Source organism: Artibeus jamaicensis, unplaced genomic scaffold, assembly GCF_021234435.1.
Source record: "Artibeus jamaicensis isolate MK-2021 breed Jamaican fruit bat unplaced genomic scaffold, CSHL_Jam_final contig_432, whole genome shotgun sequence".
Taxonomy (NCBI): Eukaryota; Metazoa; Chordata; class Mammalia; order Chiroptera; family Phyllostomidae; genus Artibeus; species Artibeus jamaicensis.
The window spans coordinates 8,563,360-8,590,175 of record NW_026521828.1 but is presented as its reverse complement, the minus strand read 5'-3'; the positions used below and the strand labels follow the sequence as shown (position 1 = coordinate 8,590,175).

At 43.6% G+C, this 26,816-nt stretch overlaps 1 protein-coding gene across 3 annotated transcripts in view; it reads left to right on the top strand.

The window, feature by feature from the left end:
* The window catches only part of SGCD (sarcoglycan delta), a 492,701-nt gene that overhangs the window by 115,807 nt on the left and 350,078 nt on the right, over positions 1-26,816 (top strand). The window contains exon 1 of one of the 3 annotated variants that reach the window (XM_037152271.2): positions 14,311-14,615. The exons of 1 other annotated variant lie outside the window; for it this stretch is intronic. The gene's annotated coding sequence lies outside the window, so the exon portion shown is untranslated. Of the gene's footprint in view, positions 1-14,310; positions 14,616-14,856; positions 14,878-26,816 lie in introns of those variants that run through there. One more of the 3 variants, XM_053665947.1, reaches the window with a different exon arrangement.

Sequence of the window (26,816 nt, the reverse complement as noted above, 5' to 3'; positions counted from 1 at the left end):
AGCGTCAGTTCCCAGCCCCGAAACTTTTAGATAGCAGAGCTTGGCAACCTGTGTCTCCCGGGGCCAGATCTGGCCCACCACCCGTTTTTACAAGGCTCGTGAGTTTAAGAATGGTTTAAATAATCAAAAGAAAAGTAACGTTTCAGGATGTACAAAAAAATGTATGAAGTTGAAATGCCGGTGTTTGTAAAGAGATGAACAAGACATGCCCATTCATTTCTGCATTGTCTGCACTCCTTTCACGCTGTCACCGCTGAGCTGAGAAACTACAACACGGAGAGCAAAGCCTGATGTATTCACCGTCTGGCCCTTTACAGGGAAGGTCTGCCGACACCTGAGACTGTACTGATCATGCAGGGTCTCTGTGCCATAAAGAGAGAAACTAAAGCACCTGGCACATGGTAGACATTCAATGAATTAGCGTTATATTTAAATATTATGTTAATAAAAGAGCCTGTGCATCTTCTCCAATCTTAGTTATAAAACATACTGTCTTGTAAGGTCAAATTTCCTGAAATAAGTCCAAGTACCTCAGAATGGCTGTAAGAAATCAAGTGTGAGTTAGAGAAGTTGAGTCTTTAAGGCTGATGGGTGTTTTTATTTAAATAGTTCATACAACCTTGAAATCTTAGTCAAAGGCTAAGCGTTTCAGGAATGAAACGCTTTGGAGACTGCAGTTGTATAAGCATTGAATTGATGATGAGATGTCTCAAGTGCCTGATAATTGGGTACAACCAAGGGCTCGTAGGGGAAAATCCAGTTTAGTGAAAACTAGGAAAATTAAACATAAACAAAGGCTACATCTAGAAAAGGATCACTGTGTTGGTGAGGAGTTTATTCCAGCTGGACTTCAAGGATGTGGTTTAAGGTGTTAATTAATGTAGCAGTTTAAACGTGTTTGTTCTGTCCTTTGAAACTTAGTCTATGAAGACCACATCAGAGAATAAAGTTTAGAGGGAACTTGCACCAGGTCAGTAAGCACTTTAGGTACACAGGCAGAGCACAGAGTGAATCAGCATTTTAAGATTCACCTTTATGAATAAAAACTAACTGCATTATGACTATCGTTTGGTATTAAGCTCTCCAATTTGTCAGGACTCTTTCTACACTCCACCTTTCTGGGCACAGTTTTCAGCTCCTCTCTGCCCCCCCCCCTTTCTTTCATCCAACAATTACTGTAGCATCTCCTCCAGCCCAGACAGTGTGGTGGCAGCCCTGGTGACAACTGATGAACAAGACAGATATAATGCACGTCCTCATGAGCTGACAATCTAGTTGAAGTTTTAGACAATTAACTGGACAGTAACAGTAAATAAAAATGCTGATAGTATGATAGGAAGAATTCGAGGAATTTTGCGGAACATGTAACTGAGGACTTAAGATATGGTTGGTTGTAGAAAGAGAAGAAGGAAGGGCTTCCCACAAGAAGTGACCTGTCAGCTGTTGTTTACTGGATGTCACACGGGAGGTGCAAGGTCCAGGTCATCCAGTGCCTTGTAATCTATGATAGGACTTTCACACTGTATCCTAAGAGAAACAAAAAGCTTTGAACTGTTGGTGCTCAGAGTGAGACTAGCAATGTCTTAAACGTTAAAGAAGGCATTATTGTCAAAGGGCTAATGAATGCCAGAGACTGAAGACCATGGCCAAAGCCAGATGAGTGATGTTGGAGGTCTGGGTCCAACTGGCACTGAGAGAGGATCTATAGATGAATTGGTATCAAATACTGTCTTCTTAATAAGTAAACTAGTTCTGCTTTATATAGTTAGAACAGTAAGCTTACACCTGAAAAGGTACCTGCTAAATCATGATGGAATGAAAGTATTATAATTAAGTCACTAGGAAATTAGCACACATAATGTTAGACTGGTTCACTTTGAAAGCAGTCTTTTGCTACCAAAGCATACCTATGTTTTGAGTATATTTGAATACCAAATAATGGAGTGGCTAAAAAAATCCTTGTAGAATTTAACCATATCTGCTAATATTGGAGCACTTGCTATGTAAGAGCCCTGTAAGCACTCCATTCGCATTAGTTATTGCTATGCATGTTAAAGCCACTTTCACTGAGATTATTTTGTTAAGTCCTTGTATAGATTTTGAGATAGATGCTATTATTCACACTTCACACACAAGGGCTCAAGGATTAGAGAGTTTAAGTAATTTACCATCTTTTCCTGGCTAAGAGATAACAGCACCAGGATGATAACTGAAGTCTGTCGAATTCCATCCCAGAGCAAAGAAAGTCTAACTCCTGCAAATCACAAACATGACAGCAGGTATGAAAATTTTCCCTCATTCACTATCACATACCTGGTCATAAAGAATACTTTGGGGTTCATGGCATTAAAATTAAAAGGCTCCTATTTCAAAATCAAGTGAAGTACTAATGTGAAGTCTTGAAATGTCACTTTAACATCTTTCCAGAACCCCAAATACATTTACTCGATGTGGAAATATTTTATATTTTGACTTAAACTCCTAAAAAGTGGAGATTTTATTATACTAATTATTTCGCTACAGACTCAAGTTTTACTTCACCCTTTACACTGAGCTATTGCTGTAGTTCATCTAATAATAGAATCTTTAAGTGTTTCTTTAAAATAAAATATTGATATATGGTAATATCTTAGTGAGAGAGAATTAAATGAAGTGGCTCAGCTCCCATGATCTCTTATAAATTTGTTAAATGAAGTGGTTAAAGAATTGACCCACTTCTCTAGCTATAACCCTTGCCAATTCATTATTCTACATCCTCAGTCTGGAAATTAATAGATATTATAGTAACTACTTATGGGCAAGTCTCTTTCCATGGAGTCATCGCAGGATGTCTTTCTTCACTTCCGTCTCAGGAAGCTGATTCTATCAGTGCAGCATTAGTTTTTCTCTCTCCATGGCGGACTCACACCAACCAACCTCATAAGGTTGCTATCTATATTAGCAATATTAGTTTTTTATCTACAATGAAAAATAAGTGTTGCATGGATAGAGATAGCTGCATCTTCTCTCCCTCTAGAAAGATCTACATAAGAAGAAGGAATGTAATATGAAAGATCATTCATGTACTTAAAATTAAAGCAAAGGGACTTAAAGGCGTGTCCAACCTTCGGGCCTCTCTGGGCCACACTGGAAGGAGAAGAGTTGTCTTGGGCTACACATTAAATACATTACGGCATGTAATCACATACACACATAAAAAAAAAAAAACCCTCAGGTTTTGAGTAAATTACGATTTTGTGTGGGGCTGCATTCACACCCATCCTGGGCTGGGTGCAGCACATGGCCGTGGGTTAGACACCCCTGAAAGGATCCCTTAGTTATCATTAAGGTATCATGCTAAGTCAGCCCCACAGGGACAGTCTTGTAGGTGGTCACAAAGGACACTTGAAATTGTCCCAACAAAGACCATAAATGTCTTGAGGTTAAGGACCCCACCTGTCCTATATGTAGCAAATCTCCAGTACCTGGAATAGAACAGCTCGCTACTCGTGAAGTAGGTGTGCAGAGGTCTTTGGCTAAGGCTCTACTTCAGTGTTTGAATGAGCTTTGCCGACTCTTTCCCTTTTGTGGTTCCTCCTCATTCTGTACATCCGTGGATGATCGTTGAAAGCCACAGTCTTTCATTAGATATTCTGGCATAGTATAGTTAGAGGTGAATCTGCTGGTCCGGTAGCCGGTCTGTCTTTTTATGCTGATTTTGCATTTCTGTTCTCATCCTGTTGGTGTCTGTGCTTCTTCCTGCATCCTGCTTTTGGTAGAGGAGCAAGATATGTCACTGCGGCCACTTAGTACCTTGTACAAGAAGCTTATTTTCGTGAGCCAATATCTCACCAGCACTCCATGCGCTTCTCTAAGATGGGATAGTAATGCCGTTCAGCCATATTGGCCCAGTCTGTTGCTCCTAACGGTTTCAGCAATTTATGAGATGTGAGGCTCAGAATATTAAAGGACTGTTGAACTTCATAAAGATGGAAGCCTTGAGGAAAATCACCTTGTCATTGAACTCTGCAGTCCACTCAAGTTACAGAAGTGTCTTATTTTCATCCATTCCACAAGGAATTTAATAAGCCCTTCCCTTTTTTTGGTAGTATGTTTTTATATATGTAAATACAACTGATTTTTGTATATTGAGTTAGAATACCGCAGTTGTTCTGAATTATTAGTTCTAAAATTTTTTGTTGGAATTCTTAGTGTTTACAAGATCATGTCATCTTTACACAGATAACTTCTTCCTTTTCAGTTTGGCTGTGCTTTATTCCACTTTCTTAATTAATTACTCCAGCTAGGGCTTTCAGTAGTATGTTTAATCATACTTAATAGGAGTAGGTATTTAGTAGGAGTGGGCATCCTTGTCTTGTTCCTGATCTTGTTCCTATTCCTTGTTGAGTGTGAGCTTGTCATATATGGCCTTTATTATGTGGGGGCACCTTTCATTTTTTTGTGATTTGTTGAGAATTTTTATTATGAAAACATGTTGAATTTTTATCAAGTGCTTTTCCTACATCTATTGAGATGATCACATGAGTTATGAGATAATCACATAAACTCATACGATATACTACATTCATTTTGTTAATGTAGTATATCACATTCATTTGTTAATGTGTGTTGAACCATCCTTGAATCTCAGGAGTGAATTCCATTCGATTATAGTATATATTTTTAATGTGCTGTTCAGTTCAGTTAGATACTAAATTTTGTTGAGGACTTTTACATATGTATTTATCAGTGATATTGGCTTGTAAATTTCTTTTCATGCCTTATCTGTCCTTCATATGAAGGTAATGTTGGCATTGTAAATGAGCTCAGAAGTGTTTCCTCTTCTTCAATGATTTTGGAAAAGCTTAAAAAGAATTGTCATTAATTCTTCTTTAAATGTTTGGTTCACCTGTGATGCCACCTGGTCCTGGGCTTTTTTGTTGTTAATGGTTTTTGATTGCTGCTTCACTCTCCTTACTAGCAGTTACTCTATTCAGAATCTCTCCTTCATGCTTCAATCTTGGTAGGTTGTATGTTTCTAGAAACTTATCCAGTTCTTCTAGATTGTCCAATTTGTTGGTGCCTAATTGTTCATAATAGTATCTTATATTCCTTCATGTTTCTGTACAACTGATATAGTTGTAATACTTTCTTTTATTATAGTTTTATTTGAGTTCTCTTTATTTTGTTTTTCGGTCCAACTAAAGGTTTGTCAGTTTTTATTAACATTTTCAAAAAACGAACCCTTAGTTTTGTTCTTTTGTATTATTTCTCTGGTCTCTTATTTCTGTTCTAATCTTCATTATTCCTTCCTTCTGCTAACTTTGGGCTAAGTTTGCTCTCTTATCTAGTCTCTTGAGATGTTAAAGTAAGGTTGTTTATTTGAGGTGTTTTTTCTTCTAATATAAACATTTATCGCTATAAACTTCCCTTTTGAAACTGCTTTGCTTCACCTTATAAGTTTCAGTATGCCGGGTTTCCATTTTGGTTTGTCTCAAGATACTTTTTGGTTTCCCTTTTGATTTCTTCTTTGACCTATTGGTTCAGGAGCATACTGTTTAATCTCCACACATTTGTGACTTTTTTAGCTTTTCTCCTATTAATGATTTCTAGTTTAATGCCCTTATGGCCAGAAAAGATACTTGGTATGATTTCAGTTTTCTTAAGTGTATTAAGATTTGTTTGTGGCCCCACATATGATCTGTCCTGGAGAAATGTCCTGTGTGCACTTGAAGAGAATGTTTATTCTGCTGCCGTTGGATGGAATGCTCTGTATACTTATGTTAGGTCCATTTTGTCTATCATGTTTTTCAAAACTGCTGTTTCCTTATTGAGTTTCTGTCTGAATGATTTATCCAGTGTTGAAGGTGAGGTATTGAAGTCCCCTATCATTATTGTATTGCTGTCTTCTTCTCCTTTTGGTTTTGTTAATACTAGCTGTATGTTTTAGGTGCTTCAGTGTTGGGTGCATATGTATTTACAACTATTATATCTGGTTGAAGAATAGGCCTCTTTTTTCATTATATATCAACCTCTTTTGTCTCCTGTGACAGGTTTTGACTGAAGGTCTATTTTGCCTGATATGAGTATAGCTACTCCTTCTGTCTTTGATTATTTTTACATGAAATATCTTTTACCATCCCTTCCTTTCTGGCCAGGGTGTGTCCTTAAGACTAAAATGAGTTTCTTATATGTAGCATATTATTGAATCTTCTTTTCTGTTTAATCGCCGCATGTCTTCTGATTAGAATATTTAATTCATGGGCTTTTCAAGGGATTTTTGATAGGTAATGACTTACTATTACCTTTTTCTTAATTGTTTTCTGTTTATAGTTTTTATGTTATTTTCTTTCTTTTTTGTGATCTGTTGGTTTTTGAGGGTAGTATCAGGCTTTGATTTTTTTTCTCTTCATCTTTTGCATCTGTACTAGAGCTTTTTTCCTATTGTTATCACAAAACGCACATCAAACATTTTATAACAGTCTATCTACTTTAAGCTGATACCTACTTAACTTACATACAAAATCACTCTACATTTTTACATCTGTCACTCCTATTTTATGCTTCTGATGTCACTGTATACTTTGCATTATCCATCGTTTGTTAGCAAATTATTGTAGTTATAGTTATTTGTTTTTAGTTTTTCTTGAATTTATTGAACAAATGGTGATGGAAGGAGATTTGATGTGGGGTAATTGTAGTTTAATATTTGATCATTAATTTTGAAACTAGAGTTAAAAGGTATTTCCATACCACCATTATGATATTACAGTATTCTGAATTTGAGTATTTATTTACTTTACCAATGGTATTGTTTTTAATTTATTAATTCACATGCATTTAATGAACATGGATTTTGGTGTTGGACATAAACTATTGAGCAAGACAGATTAAGTTCCTGTACACAGTTGAACACTGTAAAGTTGCTTAAATTTAAGAATTTTTTAAATTATTTTTTATTTTTTAAATGTATTTAGTTATTTTTCAAGTACAGTTTTTTTTTGTCAATTTCTCCCATCCCAGCCCCCCCCCCGCCCGGTCTCTCCACCTCCCTCCCATTCCCCCCCCCCCCAGTCCTCATCTCTGTGTCTCTCATATTTGTTCCTCAAAATCCCTCCCCGTTTTTCCCCTTAAATTCCCTTCCCTCTCCCCTCTGGTCGCTGCCCACTTGTTCTCTATTTCAGTGTCTTTGTTTTTATTCTGTTTGCTTGTTTGTTTTGTTGTTTAACTTCCTGTTAATGGTGAGATCATATGGTATTTGTCCTTCAATGCCTGGCCTATTTCACTCAGCATAATGCTTTCCAGTTCCATCCATGTTGTTGCAAAGGGTAGTAGCTCCTTCTTTCTCTCTGCAGCATAGAATTCCATTGTGTATATGTACCACAATTTTTTGATCCATTCATTTACTGATGGGCACCTAGGTTGCTTCCAACTCTTGGCTATTGTAAATTGTGCTGCTATGAACATTGTGGTGCATAGGTTCTTTGAAATTGATGTTTTAGGATTCTTAGGATATAATCCTAGCAGTGGAATTGCTGGGTCAAAAGGCAGGTCAATTTTTATTTTTCTGAGAAAATTTCATACTGTTTTCCATAATGGTTGTACCAGTCTGCAATGGTATTTTTTTATACTTTTGTATTTCATGTCATTACTTAGGATCCTTTTGTTTAAACTTGAATCCCTCTGTCATTTGTTATAAGGCAGATCTGGTGGTGATAATTTCCTTCAGCTCTTGTTTGGCCGTGTCAGAATATTTTTATTACTAACAATTTTTATTAAACACTAAGCATTTATGAAGCAACTATTCTGTGTCAGACACAGTTGCTAGTTGTGGATTTGCCCAACTGTATTTCTGTCAAATATATAAATGAATTACATGTCAAGATCAAATAATTTGACGTGTATAACATTAAACGTTCTCTCCTTGACAGCTCTTGCTATGTTTTGGTCTATGATTGCCGGGTGTGGGTGCGGAACGTGCAGCGCTGGCCTTGGTTTCCAGCAGCACTCCTTGCACAGGGCCTTAAATTGTCTGCGAATCCCCGCACCCAGCAGCCAGACTTCATACCACCGAGCACTGAGCATTGCTGTTGCGTTCAAAGCCAGGTCTCATTTATTTCCGCCTGGCGTGGAGTCCCTGTAGTGGAGTCTGGCCCATTTTTATTGATCAATAAATTTTATTTCCAAATAAAAATGTGATATTACAGGAGTTTTACCTTCAGCAAGATCCAATACAATGAGAAATTATGGACAGAAAAAATTTTAAAAGAAGTGTTTTGCGCTGAAAAGAAAAAAAGAATGCATGTAACCATCTGCGTAACTATACCAGTGTTTGCTTTCCATGGTTTAGTTCATCTTTTATAAAAGATACATTTGCAGTGTATTTCATTACCAGTCAGTCACACTGATGATCAAATGTGTCAAAGTCACATTCTTCCTCAAAGTCATGACTTCGTTTGAGAAGCCTTCATTGTGCATCATGCATGTATGTGAATATCCGGAACAGAAAGTGACTTCAGCTGAGACACTGTGTTTGGCCAGTGGAGATAGTCTCAAAACTATGGGTCATCGATTTGTCACTGAGCCACCTTCCTGGTCCAGATTTCCTCCAAAAGGAAAAAAAAGTCTTTTCAAAGTCAAGCAGATAATTTTGCCCTTGGCCATTGAAAAGTGGGCTTGGATTTGCCCCGTCTGTTTTGACGAGCCAGAGCAGGGCGAGTGTCATTTCCCATCAGGTAGTATTTGTGAGATGAAGCCATAAATGAAAGGCTGGCAAAATGTTACTGTTCTAAGTATCTGCCATTAGTTTAACTCTAGCTCAACTCTTTTGGCCATGTATATGGTAAATCCTCTTTCTATCATGTAATTAAATATCACTCCATCATATTCCTTACTGAGGAGCCTTCCCTGGGCAGCATCGGGAGTGTGTCCTGGGAGCCCCGTCATCTGTGGCTCTCGTGGGAGCTCTGTCTGCCCCCGACTTCTCAGTCCCTTCATCAGCCTTGTCAGTCGTGTGGTGCAGGTGGTGCTGGTTGTCTCTTCAGTCTCCGGGGTTGTCATACAAGCCACACGTGGCCAACACAAGGGCCCATCCCTCTGATCGTAGAGATCTGTTAAGGAATAATCATGTGGCTCAATCGGGCGACCCAGAGTCCTTCCCAGAAAAGATTCTTTATTTTCCCTGTGACAGTGAGCTTGGGAACACCTGTGGATGCCTCGCTGCCCAACAGATAGAGAACCGTGGAGAATGAAGCCCAGGGAAACCTAGAGAGGAAGACTGAGCCTTGATTGTGTTTTAACGTCTCACCTTAAAATCTACCACTTGCTTAGAGTTATATGGCTTAGACCTCCCCTCCCTCCCTTTCCTTTTCCTTAGGCTAACTTGAATGCATTCTAACTGCCATTACCAAAAGGGTCATGACAAATGCCTGTTTTCAACTTTGTGCCATAAATACCTCGGCCCCCATGTGAGCCCACAGTATTGTCTCAGCTTAGCCTGCCCACCCAGGTGAGTGGTACAGCGAACATTCTTGTCTAGAACCTACCTACCTTATGTCTCAGGCCTTAAGCACTTTGCCAAGTACCTGACTTGGTAATTTGGTACCAAGTCATTTAAATAAACATGTAAAATGGTTTACTGCTTTTTGGGAATATTTACACCTTATAAGAGAACTCAGTATCTTATATAATACCATATTTTAACATGCAAGAAAGATTAAATCTCAAAGTAAAGAAAGTGGGGTTATTATATTAGTATGTTCCTATAATTAGGTTTAAAAAGATGAGAAAAAGTTCATTTACTCACTTAAAAATACCTAAAGTTGCTTCCTTTGAGCCAGACAAGGAGCGAGCACACAATAGCAAGCAGGCCTGATTTCTGTCCTCAAGGAAAATATTTCTTTCCTATCAGGCAAGAGTGATAGGAATCAAATAAAACTACAATTAAACATAGAGTGAGGGTGAGGAGTTGTCTTTACCCTCACTCTAGGAAGAAGAGAATTCTTTCCAGAAGGAGAGGACGGCTTTTTTGAAAGTTCTCAAGTGGACAGATAGGTGATGTCTTCGAAGGACTAGACAGAAGCAGCGTGGCAGCAGACGAGGCTGCAGAGGTAGACGAGGGACCAGACCAAGCCAGGCCTTCGAAGTCACAGCGAGGGTGATTAAGTGTATGTTCTAAAAGGCCCGGTTATCACTGTGACTTCGAGATTCTTAGGTCTGGCTCTTGTTATAATGAATCACTGAGGCAGCGGGTCTGAAAACGAGATGCAGTTCTCTGGCTCCTACTCGGGTCCAGCGGAGTCATGGCTGCTGGGGTCGGGCCCTGGCTCCCATCATCTTTCGAGCACCCTCCAGGGTCTAACGGAGAGCTAGGCCTGGGAACCCCAGATGTGAACCGTAGAGGAGACGCACCTTAATAAGAGCGCCTGTGACACAGGCACTGGAGCTGGCTTTCCTGTGGGACTCAAGGTCACTGCCCCCAAAGCTAGTATATCAAGAACCACATTAATAGAAGCAAGCAGCCTACATGAGAGAGGGAGGTGTTCCGCTGCCCCCCAGGCAGACCCCGCACACCTGCGGAGTTGATTCACCTCTCAGCACCAAGTTTTATGAGGAAGTTCACAGAACTGAAACATTCCTGGAAGAAAGCAAAGCAGATGACGAAAGGAATCTAAGCCATAATGAGAAGAAATGACCTAATAGTTCCAGACATGTTTAAACTGTAAGACAAAATAATTTTAAACAGACTGTGTTAGACCCCCTGTTTTTAAGTAAATCAAAGGCTGTTACTTATTGAAATGGTAAATATGAAGGCCAACTGCGTACCAGTCCTGGACGGTGGGAATATGGCAGGAGATGAGGCAGACAAACATCCCTGTCCTTGTGGACTTTTGTTCTAGTTTAGAATGATACTTGGTCATCCACGTGCCCCTTAGATCAGAAGTTTTAACTGAACTTTATGATTAGCAGCTATAGAGTCTGTATGTGTTATAGGGAGATCTATTTCAGGGATTAATTTTAGAACATTAAAAGTAGAAATATCTGAAAAGCAAAGTTAACATCTGTGGGAAAATTCCAGTAGGTGTGGTCACCACAGAGGGTGCTCAGAATCCAAGGGCGAGAACTGAAAGGCGTGATAGGAAAGAGACCGATGAGTGATCCAGCCCCGTGAGCTCTAGAGGCCTTTGCAGAAATGAACACCAGATACTAGAGCATTAAATAATGGAAGCATTTCCATAGTTTCAGCATTTGCTATGTGCTATACACTTTGCTAAGTGCTTTATTATGCATTATGTCACATAAGGCTTAAAACACTCAACATCCAGATGTGGAAAATGAAATTGTATCCAGCCATAACTTTTGAAAATTAAAAACATTACTCCTACAAATATGAACTGAAATACATCAAAGATTTGATTTGATGCATTAATTGATGAGGGAGTAGGTATGATAGTAAGGCTGGTGCCTACGTCATTTGAGGAGCTTCTTGTTTTAGGTGCATCAGTAAATGAATGTTAGCACAGGCTGCTAGATTAGATACAAAACTGGTTAGTGTCTTACAGTGCAATACACCATTACATGTGGCATTATGTTTTTTTCTGCTGGAGAGAAATAATTTGTATCTTTAACAGACAGAAGTCTCCAAGGTAACATGTAGCTTTACTAACTTTGGCATCTTTATTCAGTAGTAAATTGAATTTTACTCTGAACAAAAGCACATTTCCCTTAAGTAATTCTTGAAATGGACTGTTAAAGCATTGCCCAGTGTGCCTTTAAATGAACATGCGAACCCTTTGGTATCATTTTCAAGTTTTGGATAATTTTTCTGAACATTAGAAGAGTTAAGTAACTTTTCAGGATTTTTCCAGCTAGTCAGTCATATTGAAGCTGGATCTCAAGCTGGGTCTCAAACATCCACACTGAATGAGCCACGTAGCAAGTATTTGGGGAGCCGCTGGGGCAGCGTCTGATGGATCACATCACCATTGTTCTGCCCTTCTATAAGCCTGGGCTGAGTTTTTCCAGTTGTATGTTTGTTTGCTTGTTTTAATTGATCACAGAGATCATTCTGTAAACCATTCAAAACTAATTGTTCTGCCTCTTTGGTCTCCCCCAAAGTAGCCGGGCACACTAAACATGATTAATAAGAAGTGAGTGGTTCTTTAAGCACTTGCTGGTTTTGACTCTGAGACGAAGGCTCTGGAATCTGGAACCCCAGATGGAAATATGATTCGTTAGAATTGGTAGCAGCTACCTTCTCAGTAAGATTTCTTCCTCTGCTTACAGGATGTTGCATTGTTGTTGTTGTTCATTTAGGACGTTGCAATGACCAAATGTGGGCATTGCAAATTGTTAATGGCCTCCGATTGTTAGAATGGTGACCTTGAGCTCCTAAGGTTTGGAGAGAGAGCTGAGTTCTCTGCAAGTGGCCCTTTGTTCTGCCTCCTGCCCTGGACTGCAGGTCAGATATCACTCTTTTCCCTCCCTGTGAGTTAGTCTTGAGGAAAGGCTTCGGTGTTAGGTTTAGGGAATGAATGAGAAGTGTAGCTGTGTGGTCAGCTCCATGTTCCCCTGAGGCATTAGGGCTCATGCCTGTGTCTAAGGTGATAGGCCCCTGTTATGTTAAGGGGGCAGAAAACCAGCCCATTCAATGGTTTATTCTAGAAGCTCAGACTAGGTGTAAGAGGGCAGCTTAGCTTTTAGGTAAAAGAAAGGGTCTGGTTTTTGCTCCATTAAAAGGAAACTAAACTGAAATTTATTTATAGGCACTTTAATAACTGCTTTATAAATGGATTATCTCTGCATATCCCCAACAATTCCATGAGTTAGATCCTATTATTGTCCCCATTTTGCAGACAAAGATACTAAGTTCAGAAGGCTAAGCAAGCTGACTAGAATTCACAGACGAAGCTAAAATTAAACCTAGGCCAATTATAAGCCTGCTCTTGTGAAGGTGACATGATACCTCCTCTCCCAAATGCTGTCAGGATAATGAAAGCACATAGAAAATTAGCCCCAATCCCATGTTCTGGCCTCAGCTCTGCCAGTAACTGTCTTTGCAACTCCAGGCGAGCCCTCGAATCTGGCAGGGCCTCCGATTTCTTCTGTAACATGAGGGTAGAAACAATTTGGGCTGGACGCTCCCTGGGGTTCCTTCCGGCTCTGAAGTTCTCTGATTCTGTAATTGCATTCTGACCTGAGAGTTGCACACGGTCTCTCTCTCTCTCTCTCTCTCTCTCTCTCTCTCTCTCTCTCTCTCTCTCTCTCTCTGTCTCTGCTTCCCAAGGCAAAAATCTAATCCTGCTGCAAGTGCCCATTGCAACTGGATGCTAGACTCAAGCCCCCACCAAGCCCTATTAACTACAACACCCCCTTGGGAACACACAGCACTGTGACAAGCCAGCAAGCCAGTCCTTTAAAATAAGTTGCTAATGGGGTATAATATTAGGAAGTAAAATGTTAATACCAAAAACCCCCCCTCAAAACAGAGGAGGCTCTCTCTTTAAATCATCTCTTTTCTACAGTGTTACCTTGACAACTTAGCTTTGGCTCTTAAGGTACTGGGTTTCGGTGTGGGAAAAGGAGAGGGGTGTCCTCTTCGTATCTTTATAGCTTTCCTCTTGTTCCACGGAAAAGAGAAATGTCAAAGGTAGACCACAAACCCCAGCAGAATGTACACGGGACATCCCGATGGAGCGTCGTCCAGAAATAATCACAGGTGCACTGAATGAGGGCACGTTCTGATTAAAGGTGCATCGTCTCACCTGTTTCCTATAACCATAACACGCGTTGCCAGAGCCTGTAAAATGTTCCGTGGTTGGACCCGCACAGCTATGGAGCGGAGAGCAACAAAAGTGCCTAAGAGATAATTGCACTACTTTTAGTTGCCGCAGTCATGGATGCACGCACATCAGGACGAAGGCACCGCTCTGAAGTCCTGAACCAGTCTGGAAATGCTAAAAATACTGTTCCCCCTCCAGCAACTGGGATGCTGGGTGAAGACTGAGGCGACGCAGGTAAGGAGATCAAATTAGAATTCACATCCTCAGCTGTAATAGGTTTGTTATCAGGGCAGGGGAGAGCTGGGCTGGGGGGCTCCCAGGAGCCAGCCAGGAATGTGGACCGGAGCAGCAAGTTAAAAGGGGGCAATCTTGAGCAGAAGAAAGAGAAGGCTTATCCCCAGCATCTAGCACCACAGCGCAGAGCCCGTGTGGAGAATGGCTGCGAAATCCGAATTGGTTCTAGAGGCCGTTTCCTTTGTGGTCGTGAATGGGAGCCCGGCAGGCGCCGTGGGTGCTGTGGCAGGGGAGCGGGTCCGTGCTCGCACATGTGTTTCCCATTGATAGCTGGAGACAGCCCAGTAGCTCCGAGCTGGCCTGACAAAGCCGTATTGAAGCACAGAGAGAGTACGGTTTCAAAGCAGTCAGACAGAGAACGGGAATGCTGTTCAGGAAATTCTTCAGGCATGGGCAGGGACTTGGCTGCAGTTCCACTTTTGGAAAATCTGACTGGGGCGGCTTCTGAGCGCAGGCTGGGCCTGCTCACGCTGCTCGGCCCGAGGCCGCCTCCTTCCCGGCCTCTCAGCACACTCCCGGACCGAGGCTGGTTTCATCGGCTGCCTGGGGAAGCGACGAGAGGTAGGGGCTGTGGCGTTCTTCTGTTTCCACGCGTCCCTTCACTTTCTAAGCCGCCGTTTGCTTGCATGAACTCTGAGTTTCCGGGGTGGGGTGCGTGTGCATGTGTGTGTGAGTGTTTATAGGTCAGAACTCCATCACTCAAACATTTGGTGTGTACTTGTAATCTCTCTGTCTCCCATTCCCTTCAAGATCTGACTTTCACAGGGCGGAGATACTTTGGAAAGCTAGGATTTAGCTGGCAGCACAATTTGAAAAAAAGTAGGTGAGTTCATGTGTTGTCACTGGCTCCAACCTTCTGGAACTTTTCTGTGAGGAAGGACAATTCATTGGCAAGAAAGATCATTTTAAGTGAAACTGTCTGTGTTCTTTGCTTCAGGAGAGTTTTGAGAGGAGTGTGTGCAACAGAAAATGGCTCTTGTTTTGGGAGAGAATTAGTTTGAAGTTTCTAGTCTGGACGACACTTTCTACCTGTAGGAGCAGATGTGTGTGTATCAGTTCCTGGCACCTTTTATTGTTCTGTGATATTATGATGGTCCTTCAAGGAGCCCAGTGACATATTTGTATAGAAATATGCTGGATCAACATTTGTAATTCTGTTTCTGTAATTAAAAGTTTTTCTGAGTTGAAGAAATAACTGGCTGCTATACTCTCAAAAACATGAAATATAGATGACTAAAGAGTAATAGAAAACAGTAATTTACTCAAAGTCACTGTTAAAAGATAGAGACATAATGGCGTGAATGTTATTTTATTGATTGATTGATTTGATTTTACACCTTACTGAAGAGTGCATTTTTCAAAAAGCAAATTTTAAATAATCTTTCTCACACATATCAGCTGTAATGCAACATAGATTTTTCCTCCCCATAGGAAAGCTATACCTCTGTTTCTGCTTAGTGATTATAAAATACACAAAATATTGCAATTACATTTAAGAAACCGGGTTAGCTCAGAGAGGGGTGAACTAAATATCACTACAACTTTGTGATTTCTGGCAGAGCAACCGGTGACAGCAATGGTGTTTTCCACGGGGGTTTGGCTAAGAGTCCAGTTGAGGAAATAGATGAATGAGTAGATTCTTGGATACTTCTTGAATAGCAGCAGAGTGGTAGCTAGCCCCGTTAGGGCGGACTGCTATAAAAACAGGTGTGTATTTACTTTGGTTCTAAACTCTCTCAACAAGTAGCTGATGGTGGAGAGTAAGATTAATGGGTGAACGAAGTGTGGGGGCTATACTTTTCCCCATCTGTCTCTGTGTACAGGCTGGGAGGAGTGGACAGACACCGTGTCCTACTGGTGGAATTTGGTTTCTAGCCAGCAGTTCTGTGTTCTCCACAGTTTTGTACTTGGAGTAGGGAATGAGGCAACAGGATTTCTTGTTCTTCGTCACCCTCCTGCTTGTGGTGTTGGGCAGGGATGGGGAGTCTCTGAACCTGGGACACAGGACAAGGAGGGGATGCAGTGGGACGTCAGGGCTGACAGTGACTGCACTGTGTGTGTTTCTCCGGTGCCTCCTGAGTGAGCAAATGCCAAGACAGATTAGGAGGCGACACGCACCGTAGCCCAGCCCACTGCCGGTGAAAAAGGAGCCTCCACTGAGCTCTAATGTCATCCTCTTCTAAATTTAGTCCGCGTCAAGGGCTCAGCAGAACAGGCGTGAAATAGCAACTCCGGGCTGCAGGATTACGAGCAGCAGTGCCTGAAACTTGGAAGAAACTCTGTAGCTTCCCTCTGCTAGAAGTATAGGAGGGAAGGAAATCCAGCTCCCCTGACCTCCGAAAAGAAATAAACAGGGCAGAGGGCAGAGAAGAAATCCAGGGCAGAGGGGCGGGCGACAAGGAGAGAGGAGTGACCACAGCCTGGCCTTGGCCACGAGACAGGCGGAGGCGTCTGTGCCCAGGGACCAAACACATTCGGGAAATGGCGAGAAGCCTCGGGCGCTGATTTGCTTGACTTGAAGTGTGTGAATCAGCCACGGCCCCCATGGGGAAAATTGTTTTGCCCTCTTCACAACAGGAGACCCCATGGGCAGTCTGCCCTGCCTTGCCTTCTGGAAGCAATCAGAGAGCACATTTTGTGAGACTGGCATCGTCCGAGGGTTCAGATTTCCTAAGCAAGGCGGGGCCAGGCTCCCCAGGCCTTATTTTTAACCCATGTGTGTTCTATCAGTGATGTTCCTACTGGGGTGTTGAGTGAAGGGACCAGCTGGAGGCAGGTGAACGGTTGCAGTGGTCAGAGCTCGCTCAGGGAGCCACTCCTGGGGACATTAGTGCCCAGGCTGACTCCCGAAAGGAAATACAGAACGTATGTGCCTTATTGTGGGGGCGACTTTGCCCTCAAGTCCCCCGTCCACAACGGGTGAAAGTAAACACTACCAAGACATGATTTGCTTGGGGAGGAGAGGTGGCCAGTTTCTCAGTGGAAAAAGGCCAGGAGCCCCTTCCTCCAGGAGCTTTTATTGGGTTGTAATACACAGGAATACAAGGTGGCAAGGATCAAACAGGAGAGAACATTTCAAAGAAATCTGAGGGCTTGGTCTGCATCAATGTCTGTCAGGAAAGGGGGTTGCAGAAACTTTGGGAGACATACTCATTTCCTGCTTGGACACTTAACATATGAATGAAAATACTCTGAGCAAAGCAGGTTGCGCAGGACTTTTAGGAATTCTTTCTTATGCCAGATTTACCCCAGATACTACTCTAGCAAGGCAAGGAGCTGCACCGCCTTCCCATCACAGGTTTTCAGGCTTAAGTGGATTAGAGTCAGGAAGCGCTTCTCCCGGAGAACATGGGGACTTGGGCTATGTCACATAGCTGGGGGGCAAGTGTCCATTGCTCCCTCTTGGTCACAGCCCCCCGAGTCCTTCCACAATGGCCTCCCACGTGGTCAAGTCTGGCTTAAGTTGCCCCTCTCTCTGTGAGGGGTCTTACCTGTCATTGACTTCCGACCATGCCTTGGGAGCAGGGAGAGGAAGCTGAGGCAGCGTTTGCTACCAGAGACAAGCCTTGTCTCCTGTGGCTCGCATTCCAGAGGTCGCTCACTCAGCCTTAGCCATGGGGGGCAGTTACAATTCCTGAAACCAGGCAGAGCAGTTCCCAACACCTTATTTTTAATGCATTTCTTTAACCTTAATTTCATTTTCAAAACCACCTCAAAGGGCCTATACAACAGTGTCAGTGAAAGTGTACTGTATTTGTTTCATCAGATAAGGAAGTTCCTGGAGTCATGGATTTCATCATCTGGAAGGGGTTTGGCTACCAAGTGGTTCAGAATTTCTTGAATTTGAGTGATATAGCAACCCCTTTTTAACAGGACTGGAAAAAAGATCTCTTCCTCCATTGTTGATTTAATTTTTTTTCATGATATTGTTATTTAAATATGTACAAACCCCAAATACCCACCTGGATATTATCTCTCGAAATAGAAATATTTACCTGTTTTAATCATTGTTGAACAGCTATAATATGAAAACAAATTTATGAATTAAATACAGAGAAAGCTATGTAATGTAATATTCAGATTATCAAAATGGGTGCCTTTCGCAGAGAATTTTACTGAAATTTAACGAGGCTGGCATCACAAGCAGGAGACCAGCAGCTGTCTAGAGACTGTAGATTTCAGTGCATTCAGGTTTCTGCATCCTGGGCAGATTCTTGATTCCTCCATAACTTTTTCTCTTCACGTCTCCTTTCACGTGCACACCCTGGTGGCCTCTGACCTGCACCTGCAGGGACCGTGCCATGTGGGGTTCTGTCACACTCGGCACCTCCCTCATTGGTCACGGCAGCATGGACCTGCTCGTCACCAACATGATCCTACAGCAAATACAAACTCAGACACCAACCCTGCACAGTGGGAGCCATGGGCTATGAATCAGATTGCCATCTTCTAGATCAGAATTTGCATAAACAAAATAAGCAGGTAAAAAGCAAAGAAAAACAGACACAAGAACAAATGTTGTCGAGAACTCTCAGATCCCTGAGGAGATCTGAGGATCCCTGGTGACTAGAGGTCTCAACCTTAAAAGATGCTGACACGGGCCACTGCCGGGCACTCCAGGGTAGGAGCCGAAGTTAAACAGTTTCTCCAAGGATCGGAACTTCCTTTCTGCTCCACCATCCTCAGCTCTTCATGCTCATCCCTATGTGCCACATTTAAGTCAGGACAATGGTGGCAGGACGTGAAGGTGATAAGTATTTCTCCTCATGAGCTTTTCCCCATTTAGTCACAGAGGGCTCACCACCCCAACCCTGCGTAGACTTTGCCTAGTGTCTCAGGACGCACGGCACAAACTGGTCACAGGCCTGCTGGCCCCGTGGAATGACGTTACCAGGATAGTGCGAGGGAGGTTTCGCCCTCTAGGTGTGAGCAGGAGCCCGCACATTGAGATCAAGGGCTTTCGGCCTCATAATGAGCACAGCAGTGACCAGCAGGGAGGATGTCTGGGGATCGGCAGGATAGCTTTGGCCACAGATGCTTAATGAAAAAAAGTGAATAAGGAAATCCATATTCTCCTGTATGTTTTTCAGCTTTGTTAGGTATTATTGATAAATTGTGGAATTCACCCGTAAGAATATCATGCTTTTTTAGTACGTTTATACAGTGGTGCAGTGGGCAGTTTTAGAACACATGAGCTCAGTGAGTTTCCTGTGCCCACTGAGTCAGCTCTTGGTCACACTCCCAGTCTCAGGTAACCACTGATCTGCCTCCTGACTCCACAGGTTTTCCCATTCTAGCCATTGTGTGAAGGAGACATTACAAGTTCAGAATGTGGTTTGTCGTGAGGGTTCTGAGTACTCTGGAAAACAATATGTCTCTTCCATTTTCAAGTGGACACTGCTCCTCACTGGTGTGGCTCAGTGGATTGACCATTGTCCTGCAAACCGAAAGGTCACCAGTTCAATTCCCATTCAGGGCACATGCTTGGGTTGCAGGCCAGGTCTCCGGTTGGGGGCAGGCAACTGATCGGTGTTTCCCTAGCACATTGATGTTCCCTTCTTCTCTCTCTCTCCCTCCATTCCCTTATCTCTAAAAATAATTAAATAAAATCTTTTAAAAAATCATTAAAGAAAAGAGTGGACACTGAGAGCAGAAAAGACAGAAAAGACACGTCACCTCCCGAGAGCCACGGGCAGTCTGAGGCAGCAGCACCTCCCGGTCCGCGCCTCCGGGTCTGCCGTGGACCAGGCGCCACACGTGCCAGCTCGGTGCTGGCTGGAGCCACGCTAGAGAGAGTAACATGGTGATGGAATCTCACTGTCAGGAGGTCCCTCAGAAGTTACCTGGTTCCAGGGTTCCTCAAAACCCCCTGAATCGGAATTTCTGAGATTGGAATTTCGGAGTTGGGGAATCCCTGTCTTCTTAAGCGCTGCCGAGAGAGTCTTTCGAAGCCAGCCAGGCAGGGTCCACAGAACTGAGTTTGTTTAACACCGTCCCGGCTAACTCGTCACTCACTGCAGGGACGCCATGGGGAGCACTGCTAACAGATGCCAGCCAGATGCGATCACCAGGCCCTCCCTGTACTGTGAGGCAGCTTGGGGCCTTGCTTCTGAAACCAGGCCTCCTGGGATGGAGCCCAATGTGCGTCTCTGTGCTCTCCCCGTAACCCATGGCCATTGTCATAGTCTCTTAAGCCACGTGTGAAGGCAGTAGTGGTCCCTGGTGCAGAAGTGGGGTGAAGAGAAGGGAGTCAAGGTAGAGGGGTCAGAAGCATTGGGGTAGGTCCTGACTCCACAGAAAGCTGGACCTCAGTTTTCTCATCTGTGAAATGGGGTCACGTGCTTCTAATGTCTTTTCTGCTTCTCACAATGCGTGGTTTTTGTAATGCTAAAACTCTTCCATCTCCTTATGTCTCAGTTGCTCTTTCCTGAGGCTGGGCATTTTGAATTATTTTATCCTCTCTCACCTTTTCCCGCACTTTCCTCTTTTCTGAACACATTCCAGTTAACCTCTTCCTGAGAAAAAAGTAGTTTTCTGAACTCAGTTCCAGTCATCTGACAAGCACATATTCTGTGAGGAAGATGCCGGACACCTATTAACCTGAGGCGAAGGGGGTGGTCCTGAGGGAGAGAGCAGAGCGAACACGAAGAGTGGAGTGCTCTTGTTGCGGAAGGCACGGGGTTCCGCTGTGAGCTGAGCCCAAGCTCTGAGGCCGTGATCCCGGCCGTGCGACCCTGGGCAAGTCCCTTCCTCCCGTGAGCCGCGGCATCTTCCTAAAAATGGACACGGCAGTGCCTGCCCCCGAGTGCGCTGTGAGGTAGTGCGTGCAATACTCGTAGCACGGTGCCCTGCGCACGGCAAGAGTTTAAGTGGTTCAACTTTCCGTACTTAAATATTAACAGAGATGGCATGAGACAAACTGGCAAGGAATGAAATAGGCAGGTAAGATCAAATGAAGAGCCGAGACAGTCAGCAGAGGAGGGGAGGTTTAACATGGCATCATCCCGGCTGCTTCTCCTTTCTGTGCTGCCCGGATTTCTCCGCAGCTTCCGCTCTCCTCTGTCTTTCACCTATGCTGCTACACAGAAAGGTGATGCTCTTCATTACTGCTTCAGATTCCTGTGGCCAAGTGTGAGCCGCCTCATATAAAGGAAGCCATGTAAGCGGCGGCCCCTGGCCTGCCTGTCAGACAGGTCTGCAGGTCCGGGGGAGGAATGTGTCACCACGGTTCACTAAGTGCGTAAATCTGGGGAGATTGGTTTGCTTGGAAATCTTCGCTGCTGGCCGTTCTAATGGAGCTCCGGGTGTGTGGGTGGACGTGGAGGCGATGGCTTTATTCTTGTTTTTAACCGATCGTGCAGTGGCACCTATTAAAGCAAGCACAGTTTCCTGATAAGAGACTATATTGTCGGGGTTAGAAACTCTCCCCTTGTTAGAACCACTTTCCCTGGCCAGGGTGATAGGATCAGACTATTTTGCAAGGACCCTGACTTCCAAATAATACATTTCTGATTTCCTGGAAACCCTGCAGTCACTTGCTGGGGTCAAAGTATTCAGCCACCGCAATTGCTCTCATTGAGCTCAAGCAAATAAATACCAGGCTTAGCCCCCTTCTCCAAGCACACCGCTCAGCACCACTCTGCTCCCCCTGCTCAGACTGGGCTCGCGGTCCTGGGTGTGGCCTGGGCAGTGAGGGCCAGCTGCTTACAGCGTACAGACAGCCCAGGAGCAACAAACAGCCCACTGCATTCCTTCCTTTCTTGCCTTCCATCATCCCTCTCATTCTATACTCTTTCTAGCTCTCCTCCTTTTATTTCTTTTTTATTCTGCTTTAGCTTCCTGTTGCCAGCTTTTCTCTCTGGTGTTTGTTTGGTAACTGTATACAGCAGGTGTCTGCTTGTCTCAGTGATCAGGAGTGTTGGTCACAGACCCGAGCCTGGACTGCATAACTTTTGCTATGTAATGACAAACATTGCTCCTAAAGTTGGCCGTGACTGTCAAAGGTTCATGGCTTCACTTCTGTCACTGAAGAAGCCATTCCTGGTGTTTCACAGGCTGAGAGGCCCACAGCTGGTTGGTCACAAACTGTCAATCTGCGGACTGGCCTCTTTGTGTTTATAATGTGTCTTTTTATTGGACTTAGTTACAGAGTATTTAGACCTGCTGAGATATTTTGTCCAAATCTAACTTACGTAGAAAAAGCCGAGGACAAGCATCCCTGGTCCGATTTCTGGCTGCGCAGCAGTCGGCGGGAATGGGCAGCTCCTTTCCCTTTGGCAGTTGCATCCACGGCGCTGACGCCCACCTTCCCTGTCTGTGGGCGTTTACCTTAGTGAGCTCGCAGCAGCGTTCCTCGTCTGAACCACAGAAGGTGCAACGTGATCTCTGGGACTGGTTTTCCATCCTCCGAGGGTGGCGTGTAGAGCACCACTGTCCACGCCTGAGAGAGAAGGCAGGCCATCATGGCCCGCTCCTCTCGGAGGGCCCTGCTGAGGTGAGCTGAGTGTCTGTCCAGAGGAGACGCAGCAGGGCCGCATGGCAGCCAAGAGTGCAGGTGTCGGAGTTAGATATTTATTGCAACAATCCCATCATACAATGGTACACACAGTCCAAAAATTTAAATGTGATAGAATCCAGAACAGTCATTGCCTCTGGGAGAGGGGATTGATTAGGATGGGGCATGAGGGGGCTTTCTGGGGTGATGGAAACGTACCCTGTCTTGACTGGATATTGCTTACCCAGGTGTACCCCTTTGTAAACCTCCAGCAGGGTGGTTCGTGTCTGTGTATGTCACTGGAAGTTCTGCTTCAGGAAGTACAATACGTGTGTGTGTGTGTACATATACACACACACACATATGTATGTGTATAACTACAGATGTATGTGAAGGCATACTAGGTGCTTAGCAAAGTGCATCCTAACTTTTAGGAATCATTATTGTCATGCTTGTTTCCAGACACTTTCATTTAAAGAAAAGACAAATAATGTGACTAAAAATGAGATGAAGAACATTTCCTTTCTGACTGCAGATTTCTTTGCAAGTATTTGAGAGCTTAGATAATAGCTAAAGAGCCTTACCAAACACAGTTGTCACAGCAGAATGTATAGATCGATGCTAATTTTATGGAACTATTGAGTCACTATAAAAGGATGTATCTAATTTGTTGTAGCTGTTTTTCATGAGGTTGTAAAAGCTTATGGGTTTTAGAGACACATCCGGGGTAGTTTATTGGGTGGGGGAAATCGGCCGTGGAGTGATACGCACCCTGGCTGGAATTCAGTGGTCGCTCAATAAGTGTTTGATGAATCTACTGAAAATAAATATTCATGGTGAGAAATTTTAGCCAACAGCGTTACAAAAACATTTTGAAATTAGCAATCGTACTGTTCTGACCACATACATCTATATCTGGAAGCATTTAACAGGAGAATTGAGAGAACGGATTCTTCAGCTAGGCACTCCGGGCTCAACTGCGTTATCAGGCTGAGTTCGTTCAGGCAGATTACTTAACCTCTCTGTTCCTCAGTTCCCTCCCCTGTACAACGCGAATAGTGATAATACCCAGCTCATCACTGTATGTGGGTGAAGGCTAAACAAGTTCAGTGAAGCGTTTAGAACAGTGTCTGGCACACAGCAGAGCTTCCCAAGTGTTTGTCATCGGTGTCACACGCTGTCTTTGTTTTAGGAAACGGATGGTTCTGTTGCGCTTTGCCGCTGGGTATTGTTCAGAAGGCATCTGTGTGGTGGTGGACAACAGCGATGTCTAATAGGAGTAGGAGTTCAAGTTGGAAAGATGGCAGCCTGGAGTTTGTGGGGAACAGGCTGGTTTTAAGTTGAGCTGACGTTGGTCTTGTCGCTGATTTACTCGGTGACTTTGTCACTTCACCTCCCTGAACCTGGCTTTCTCAACTGTTAAATAATGTTTAACAGTTGAAAATGGATTTGAACTTTGTATTGTCCATGCTTCCTTCAAGCTGCGGGTCTCATTCCCTGATCTTAAGTGTTTGAGTCATGCTTGTTATTATTTTATTGCACAGCTTGGTCCCCAGATCACAGAAGAGCTGTGGTGGCTTGTCTGTGATTTTTATTACCTGCTTCTGGACCGAATCATTTGTGGGGATGGAAGCAGCCTGGGCCTTTACAACACAGGGTAGCAGTTAGTTGAAAGGATCCGTCGCTCCTGTTCAGAAAGCTGACCATGGACGAGGCCACGATGGGTGGATGTGGTGTCCTTTGCATGTGAAAATGACACTGTTAACTTTGCAGTTGGGTGTTTGAATTTTTACTTCCTTTTCAGGGGTGTTTAGCTTATACATTCTCTTCTGGTCCTCAGCTTGCAACATCAAGCCCTATGTTTAGAATGATGTATGAGTTTTATGCACAGTGTAATCTTGAACAGCTCTAAGATTCCTTCAAGTCTTGGCTCAGAAATTACTGTCTCTGTGAGCTTGGTCTTTCTCATGCCTTTAAATTTTGATCCTGCTCTGCTCCTTAACCCGCCACACTACTCCGCCTATTTACTCTCCTCCCCCCCCTCCCCCTCCCTCCTCCCCCCTCCCTCCTTCTTGTTTTTGGTCTTTGCCCCACAGCACTCATTCTCTGTGACCTCAGTTCCAAGCATGTTTTTTTCCTTCGTCTATCTCTCCCATTCCTGCCTCCACCACTGCCAGGGGATTGGGGGTCTGTGCTTTTCTCACTGATGCCTCCCAAATGCCCAGGACAGAGCCGCAGGTGGGCCTGAAAGAAAAGGAGGATTTGTCAGGTGGGGGCAGTGCTTACGCATCCCACACTAAATACACATCTGGATGGTAATTCTGCACGCCCGGTGTCTTATCCAGGGGAATCCAAGCAGTCGCCTCATTCTGAGTTCAGACCCTAACCAACTTACTGGTTCAGAGTCCTTCAGAACATTCTTTCATTCCCAAGGACCTCAGTATCTTAATTTATGAGATAATATTAATCATATTCATCTCCTAGAATGTTGTCATAATGTATGAGCTCACATATCTGATAATTCCTAGTACAAATATGTATGCGTGTTTCAGAACTGTATTTCTATCTGAAACTACTTCAGCTGACACCCCAAAGGTCTAAATCTTTAGAACAGTAAGAATTAATAGTCATAATTATACTGAAATAGCTTCTAATTCATCCAAGATAAATACTATAAATTTAAGTGGAAGGGATATTGTACTTTGGAAAGGAACCCTAACAATAGCACGTACAACACAGTACATGTGCACACACACCGCACATACACACACACACACACGGCTAGAAGTTCTCTTTCTCAGAGCATCTCTGAGAGGTTTACGTGGACATTTGTGAAAGATGCATGTTCCATCCCTGCGGCTCTAAATGACACTCCTCCACAGGAGACCTAGGCATTTACCTTCAAGCCCAGTCTTTCTCCTGAATTCCAGCTCATTTGGAAGTGGCACCACCTCATGGACTCTTCTACTCCTTTCAAAGTCCCTGTGTCGAAACCCAGCTCTCTGTCTTCCCTGCGCACACTCTGTTTGCTTCCTGCCCCGCAAGCCCACTGCTGTAATGTTCCCCATCCTGATGAAGGGCCCCATCCTCATGGCAGAGCCTTGGCTTTCTCCTTGACTCCTTTCCTTCGCACGCGTGCGCTATCTCAGAAAGCAGCGATGCCTGTCAGCTCTGCCTTCCAGATAGATTTCAAATACAGCCGCTCAACACCTCACTCACCTCTAATCGGGTCTGGGCTATGCTCTCTGGGCAAGAGTGGTACCCACAGGCCCCTGGGTTCTCCATGTGCCTTCTCGTCTGTGCCTCAGAGCAGTTGGAGTGGCCCCAGAGTGAAAATCCAGGCATCTCCCCCCTGCGCCCAAGTCCTGGGAATGTCTCTGTCACAGTCAGTGCCACCCCCCAGGTTTTCACTGTAGCTTATGAGACCAAATGTGCAGCCCTCCTGCCTGTGCTTCCCAGCCTGTTTGCACACACTGCCCCCCCCCATTCACTCCAATCTGGCCACCCTGCCCTTTAAACCTGCCCTTGAGCCCCCACCCCAGGGCCTTTGCACTTGCTAGTACTGTTTCTTCAGACTGGCGTGCTCTCTCTGGATGCCCTCCTGCTTTTCTCTGTTGTCTGTTTATGTTTTGTTCTGTTTTTCCTCAAATCTCTCCACTGCACAGAGGCCTCCCTGTGGGCGGGAGCCTCTCAGTCACTGTCTGTGTCTCTTTCTGGCTTTACTCCCACACATAAGTATGAAAAGTTACATATGTGCTTGTTTATCTGTTTTTCATCTCCTCTGCTTGAATATAAGGTCCAAGAGTTTTTTACTGCTGCCTTCTTTTACTGTCTTTCATCTGTCTTCTAACTGCTGAACACCAAGTGCCAGCACATGGTGATGCCCTGTAAGTATCAATTTGTTTGGCTAAACATTGGCAACAGAAAATTACTGGAAACAAATCAGTATTCATCACTAAGGGGTTGGTTAGGTTGAATATTGTAGATCCACACAATTTCAATCCAACTTAAAAATATATTTCTGTATGTTTTTATGGGATTACCACTGAACTATGTTATTAAGGGAATCAAGTGTGTATGAATTAAATGCATATATTGAATAAAGCCTGTATATGTATTCAACTTTCTATAAGGATAAGAAAAAATGTGGCAATAGTTCCCTGCAAGGAGGAAGGCTGAATGTGTGAATGGAAAGGAAATGTTCTTAACTGTATGTTCTTTGGTTCTTTTAAATACACACACTTGTCTAATTATTTTTTAGTAAGATT